General features: G+C 39.7%; 1 long non-coding RNA gene across 1 annotated transcript; it reads left to right on the plus strand.

Annotated features, from left to right (window-relative positions):
* The first annotated feature begins 244 nt into the window (after positions 1–244).
* On the plus strand, positions 245–1,722 carry LOC118490195. The gene is made up of 3 exons (XR_004888581.1): positions 245–467; positions 982–1,047; positions 1,643–1,722. It is a non-coding gene; the product is annotated as an uncharacterized LOC118490195 (long non-coding RNA).
* The last annotated feature ends 5,582 nt before the right edge of the window (positions 1,723–7,304 follow it).

Genomic DNA, 7,304 nt, shown 5'->3' on the forward strand with positions numbered 1-7,304 from the left:
ATATAAATGTTTGTATAATATTATCTATCGTAGCATTATTTAAATCATTTCAGTTTAGACATATTACGTTTTACACAAATAATATATTTGTAACACCCCGAAAATATAAAACTTTATATTAAAATTATAAAATATAAATAAACGGGAAATTTACTAACTAGAAACTTTTAACCTAGTTAGTTAATAGACTAGAAATACCTTATGAAGGGGTTAAAGCTTACTAAACAATAAGTAGAACAAAGTGGAGGGGCCTGAATTGTCAAAACTGAAACTTAAGTTACTAATAGTAACCAAAGCAAAACCAAACACCCCAAAACTTGGTGTCTGGTCGATCAAGAGAGAGGGGCGACCAGGGGATTTGCTTCAAACCCTAGTTTGTCACAAACAGCTCAAATTGGAAGCCCAAATTAAGTCCAAATCGAATTCTAAACACAAATTAGTGATCACCTCGGCATAAGGATCAAAAGGTATGTAAAAATTTGATGTTTTGATTCACCATGAATTCTAGGGTATTGATGAAAAAACTGAAATTGAGCCTAGATATGTTATGCTTGAACAAGTCTTGAAGTAATATGATGTTGAGGGTTGAACCCTAGATGATTATTAGTGAAAATCATTGCATGATACTTGAAGAAATTACAAACACCATTGTAGGTGATCTATGATATTGTAAAGTTAGACAAACACTAGGATTATGGTTTTTAATCTAGTAAAAAGCTGAATTGTATGATGAAATCCAGCTATTTAAATGTTAAGTGTGTGAAATTTGCTTAATTAAAGTGAATTTAGATGTAAATAACAAGCCATGAACTAAGTGACGATTAAGTAGAAATTCTGCCCTCAAGGTGTTTGTAGAAATGCCTCAAAGAAGGCTTATAAATAGAAATTTGAAGCTTTAACGCCTAATTAAGATGTTTCGGTATATTATGCGAAGTGAGGTCTAAAGAGGGTTCTAAACATGTCTTGAATTGAACTCTATAGGACAAGATACCGGGACGTCGAGCGGACAAGCCGGTGGTGATTCTCGGTTGAAGGGCGTGCGCTAAGGTATGTGACTTGTTCCGTTACATTTATTATATCGGATGATTCAAATATGTAATGTTTGAATAAGAGTGTTTTGAATAAAACAATGAAGTCGTCATATCGATTGATCGACTAAATTCGGTTGGTACCCGTTGGTAGTCGTCATATAGGAGGATTCCTTAGACGAGCCAAACGGGTCAAATAATCAAGCAAAACATGATTTATATTCCGGGATATGATAGATTGTTGTATGTTATTGGTTGACATTTATCACATGTTAGAATTACTAGAATTGGATGTAATGAGTCTTAGAAAAGCGAATTACAAGATTACTTTGAGTGAGATGAACAAAACCAAAACAAGACATGGATTTCCAGGACCTACCGTAAATTACGGTAATACCGTAATTTACGGTAAGGGTCAGACATTTTATGGTGAATATCTCCTGGTTTACGGTGACCAGAAATCTCCAGGACTCACCGTAAATTACGGTGATACCGTAATTTACGGTAGACCCAGAATAGTTGTTTTCTTTTTATCATTTTAAATGTGATGTTCAAACTTGTGATTATATTATATAATAACATCAAAACTAATGTTTTAATGGTTTTGATCATAGGTAATTTGGCGGATCTTACAGGTGGCGATCAAGCGATTTAGTGAAGAACCGAACACTCTTTTTTTGAAGCTTCCGCAATGTTTAGTCCTTTTGTAGTCTTTGTGTATGGGTTGTAAACACAAGTCAAACAATTTCTTTTAAAATACTTTAACTTAGTCATTAGTTGACTAAGGCCTTTGTTATTTATGAACTTCGTTAACGAAAGTCATGTACTTAAACTATAAAAAAAAAATATCAAGGGTAAAATTTAGGGTGTTAAAAGTTGGTAATCAGAGCCTAAGGTTGTCTACAAAGTGTTCGGTTCAAGCTTGATCGACCGTCCGGTAAGAACTAACTTCTGTTAATAAATTTTATATTACGTAAAGAATGAGAAATAAACAAATATGCATGAAAAGAGCAAGCAAGCTCATTTAAATACAAGAAATGTCAAAAGCAAGAACGATCAAATCAAGTTGTGAACTTGATTGAATCAACAGCAAGAATGATCAAATCAAGTTGTGAACTTGATTGAATCAAAAGCAAGAACGATCAAATCAAGTTGTGAACTTGATTGAATCAACAGCAAGAACGATCAAATCAAGTTGTGAACTTGATTGAATCAACAGCAAGAACGATCAAATCAAGTTGTGAACTTGATTGAATCAAAAGCAAGAACGATCAAATCAAGTTGTGAACTTGATTGAATCAACAGCAAGAACGATCAGATCAAGTTGTGAACTTGATTGAATCAAAGCAAGAGCGATTAAATCAAGTCATGAACTTGATTGAATCAAACAAGTAAAGCATGTGTTATAAATGGAATGTTTTAACAACTTGTGTAAACATTTCAGAAATAGAGATGGCTGATAAAGGTAACGATGATGCGGTGCCGAGAGTCACCGAACAAATGAGAGAAGTGATTGCCGAAGAGGTTGGAAAGGCGATCGAAAACAGTTTGTCAGGCTTCATTGATAGAATTCAAAACACAGTTCTATCAATGGTAGAAGATAGAATCAAGAAATTAGAAGATGACTCAAAACTTGAAAAGGAAAAACATGGAGGACGGAAACCTTGTTCATACAAGGAATTCATGGCTTGTAAACCACCAATATACAATGGGGAGGTTGACCCGATAGTGTGCCAAAGATGGCTAAGTGATATCGAAGGGGTATTCGAGAGGACCCATTGTGATGTAGATGACTATGTAGCCTATGGCACGGGTTAACTAAGAAATCAAGCAAAGGATTGGTGGGATAACAAAAAGAGAGAGATTGGTATTGAAGCTGCCAAGGTCATGACTTGGGAAGAATTCAAGACGCCATTTCTTAAGCATCATAGCCCCAAAGCGGTTATGAATAAAATCAAGGAAGAATTCATGCAGCTTAGGCACAAAAATGAGACCATAGACAAGATCACGACTACGTTTATGGATAAGATGAAGTTTTGTGACGATCTAGTGACGAACGAAGAACAAAAGATATACTACTATCATAACATGTTGAGTGCTGAATATAGGGAATTTATCACCCCTTCCAAATACGATACCCTTACCGAGATTATAAATGCTGCTCGGGAAAGGGAGATCGAGCTGAAAAAGAGTATCGAGAGAGGTGAACGGAGAGCACAAGATGTGAATCCAAGCCCCACTAAGAAGGCACGAACAAACGAAAGCGCAAAGAGATCAGATACGAAAGGCGGGTCGCCAAGTTGCAGAATCTGCGGGAAGGGTCATAAAGGCGAATGTCGTTACAAGGATAAGCCGTGTCCCATATGCAAGAAAACGGGACATATAGCTATATCATGCCCGGAGAAAGTGACGGTTTGTTACAATTGTTATCGAACGGGTCATAAGAAGTCTGAATGCCCGGAAATGGTTGGAAAGAAGGATGGGCAGGAACCGAAAGGTGAAGCCCCTAAAGCAAAGGCAAGATCTTTTCAACTAACCGCCGCAGAAGCAAAGATTGAACCTGACGTGGTCTCAGGTATATTTACTGTAAACTCGATTCCTGCACGTGTGTTATTTGATACGGGTGCGAATAAATCCTTTGTTTCATATGGATTTATTCAACATCCTTCATTTGTTTTAACTAAATTACCTGTGCCCTTAGAAGTAGAGATAGGTAATAATAAAAGCTTTATTGTTTGTGATGTATGTGAAAATTGCAAACTGAGCATTGACGATGAAGAATATTTGATAAATCTAATCCCGATGTCGATGGGAGAATTTCAAGTAGTCATTGGGATGGATTGGCTATCTCGGCACCATGCAAAGGTCGTGTGCTTCCGTAAAGAGATAAAACTGACATCCCCGAGCGGGAAACACGTCACCATTTATGGCGAAAAAGGAGGCAATCCCATAGTATGCTCAATGTTGAAAGCTCACAAGCTAATGAAACAAGGATGCAAGGCATTCATGATATACGCTAATGAGCCCGAAAAAGAATCACGAAAGATTGGAGATGTACCGGTAGTACGATACCGGTAGTACGAGATTATGAAGATGTTTTTCCGGAAGATTTACCGGGGATACCGCCTGAACGGGAAATAGAGTTCGGGATCGAATTGATTCCGGGCGCGAAACCCGTAGCAAAAGCCCCGTACCGACTTGCACCGTCGGAATTACAAGAGTTGATGTCCCAAATCCAAGACCTGCTTGACAAGGGATTCATAAGGCCGAGTGTGTCTCCTTGGGGCGCACCGGTATTGTTCGTGAGAAAGAAAGACGGGAGCATGCGCATGTGTATCGATTACCGGGAGTTAAACAGACTCACGGTAAAGAACCGATACCCGCTCCCGAGAATAGATGATTTATTCGACCAACTACAAGGTGTGAATTGGTTTTCCAAAATTGACCTTAGATCGGGGTATCATCAATTAAAGGTCAAAGAAGAAGATGTGCCGAAAACGGCTTTCCGCACGAGATACGGACATTACGAATTCCTCGTGATGTCATTCGGGCTAACAAACGCACCCGCGGCTTTCATGGACCTCATGAACCGGGTTTGCAAGCCAATGCTGGATAAGTCGGTCATCGTGTTTATCGATGATATATTGGTATATTCGAAAAGTGAAGCTGAACACGCACATCACTTACAAGAAGTGTTAGAGACCCTTAGACGAGAGAAACTATACGCAAAATTCTCTAAATGTGCCTTTTGGTTACGAGAGGTACAATTTCTTGGCCATGTTATAAGTGCCGATGGAGTATTGGTGGATCCGTCAAAGATTGAGGCGGTGTTAAAATGGAATCCCCCGAAGAACCCATCAGAAATTAGAAGCTTTTTGGGGCTTGCGGGATATTACAGGAGATTCATTCAAGATTTCTCCAAGATTGCGTCACCACTAACAAAACTAACACGAAAGAAAGAAAGGTTCATTTGGGGTGTTGACCAAGAGAAAGCGTTTCAAACACTAAAAGAAAAGTTAACTCAAGCTCCGGTACTAACATTGCCGGACGGAGTCGAAGACATGGAGGTCTATTCGGATGCTTCACTATCGGGACTCGGTTGCGTGTTGATGCAACGGGGCAAGGTAATAGCCTATGCCTCGAGGCAATTGAAGATACACGAGAAGAAATATCCTACACACGATCTCGAGTTGGCGGCGGTAGTGTTTGCATTGAAAATATGGAGGCACTACTTGTATGGAGTAAAGTGCACCATATTCACCGACCACAAGAGTTTGAAATACTTCTTCGATCAGAAGGAGTTAAATATGCGACAAAGGAGATGGCTGGAAACGGTGAAAGACTACGATTGCGAAATACGTTATCACCCAGGGAAGGCTAATGCGGTGGCAGATGCTTTGAGCAGAAAAACGGATAATGTCCCGATACGAGTAAGATCGATGCAACTCGTAGTAACCTCGGGTATACTTGAACGTATTCGAGGGGCGCAATTAGAAGCAGTAAAAGAAGAGAATTGGAAGAAAGAAAGAATAATTGGTCAGTTGAAAGATTTGGCGGATGGGAATCACGGATTAAAGACTCGATCCGGAAGGATATGGGTCCCACATACCTGTGGAGTGAAGGCACTTCTACTTAATGAAGCTCATAAATCCCGTTATTCAATTCATCCGGGTGCGACCAAGATGTACAATGATTTGAAACAAAACTATTGGTGGCCCGGAATGAAGAGAGATGTGGCGAAGTACGTGGAAAAATGCTTGACATGTTTACAAGTCAAGGCGGAGCATCAGAAACCATACGGAAAACTCCAACCGTTAGAAATTCCGGTTTGGAAATGGGAACATATCACAATGGACCTACTAACCAAGTTGCCTAGAACGAGTCGTGGTTTCGATGCCATATGGGTAGTGGTAGATAGATTGACGAAAAGTGCTCACTTCATTCCAATACGTGAGACTTATACGTCAGAAAAGATGTCGGAGGTTTACACGAATGAAATAATAGCACGTCATGGGGTGCCGGTGTCTATCGTGTCTGACATGGATACCCAGTTTACTTCGAATTTCTGGAGAGATTTCCAAGAGCAAATGGGGACCAAATTGTTCATTAGCACTGCGTACCATCCTCAAACGGATGGACAAAGTGAAAGAACGATACAAACATTGGGGGACATGCTACGGGCGTGTATAATCGACTTTGGAGGTAGTTGGGATGTTCACCTACCGTTAGTTGAGTTCTCGTATAACAACAGTTACCAATCTAGTATTAAGATGGAACCATACGAAATGCTTTACAGTAGGAAGTGTCGAACCCCGGTATGTTGGGGTGAAGTGGGTCCACGAGAACTCTCCCACCAAGATATAGTACGAGCCACGAATGAAAAGATCGATAAAGTTCGGGCACACTTGAAGGCGGCTCAAGACAGGCAAAAGGCGTATGCCGATAAAAGGAAAAGGCCGATTGAATTCCAAGTTGGTGACATGGTCATGCTAAAAGTCTCCCCATGGAAAGGTGTTATTAGATTCAGAAAAAGGGGGAAGCTAAGCCCGAGGTTTATTGGACCATTTAAAATTATTGAAAAGGTCGGCAAAGTAGCTTACCGCCTCGAGCTACCGGCAGAACTAAGTGGAATCCATAGCACGTTTCACGTGTCACAATTAAGAAAGTGCCTAGCAGATGAAACAATCTATATCCATTACGATGACATCGAAGTGGATAATAGTTTGAACTATGCGGTAAGACCGGTGGAGATTTTAGATCGAAAGGTCAAATACTTACGAAATAGACAAATCGATCAAGTCAAAGTCAGATGGGAGCATAGAAAAGGCTCGGACACTACGTGGGAGTCCGAGGAAGAAATGCGACGACTCTACCCTACATTAATTGGTACGTAATTTGGTTTCGGGGACGAAACCCTTTTAAGGGGGGTGGACTTGTAACACCCCGAAAATATAAAACTTTATATTAAAATTATAAAATATAAATAAACGGGAAATTTACTAACTAGAAACTTTTAACCTAGTTAGTTAATAGACTAGAAATACCTTATGAAGGGGTTAAAGCTTACTAAACAATAAGTAGAACAAAGTGGAGGGGCCTGAATTGTCAAAACTGAAACTTAAGTTACTAATAGTAACCAAAGCAAAACCAAACACCCCAAAACTTGGTGTCTGGTCGATCAAGAGAGAGGGGCGACCAGGGGATTTGCTTCAAACCCTAGTTTGTCACAAACAGCTCAAATTGGAAGCCCAAATTAAGTCCAAATCGAATTCTAAA

The sequence above is a fragment of the Helianthus annuus genome, chromosome 3 (assembly GCF_002127325.2).
Source record: "Helianthus annuus cultivar XRQ/B chromosome 3, HanXRQr2.0-SUNRISE, whole genome shotgun sequence".
Taxonomy (NCBI): Eukaryota; Viridiplantae; Streptophyta; class Magnoliopsida; order Asterales; family Asteraceae; genus Helianthus; species Helianthus annuus.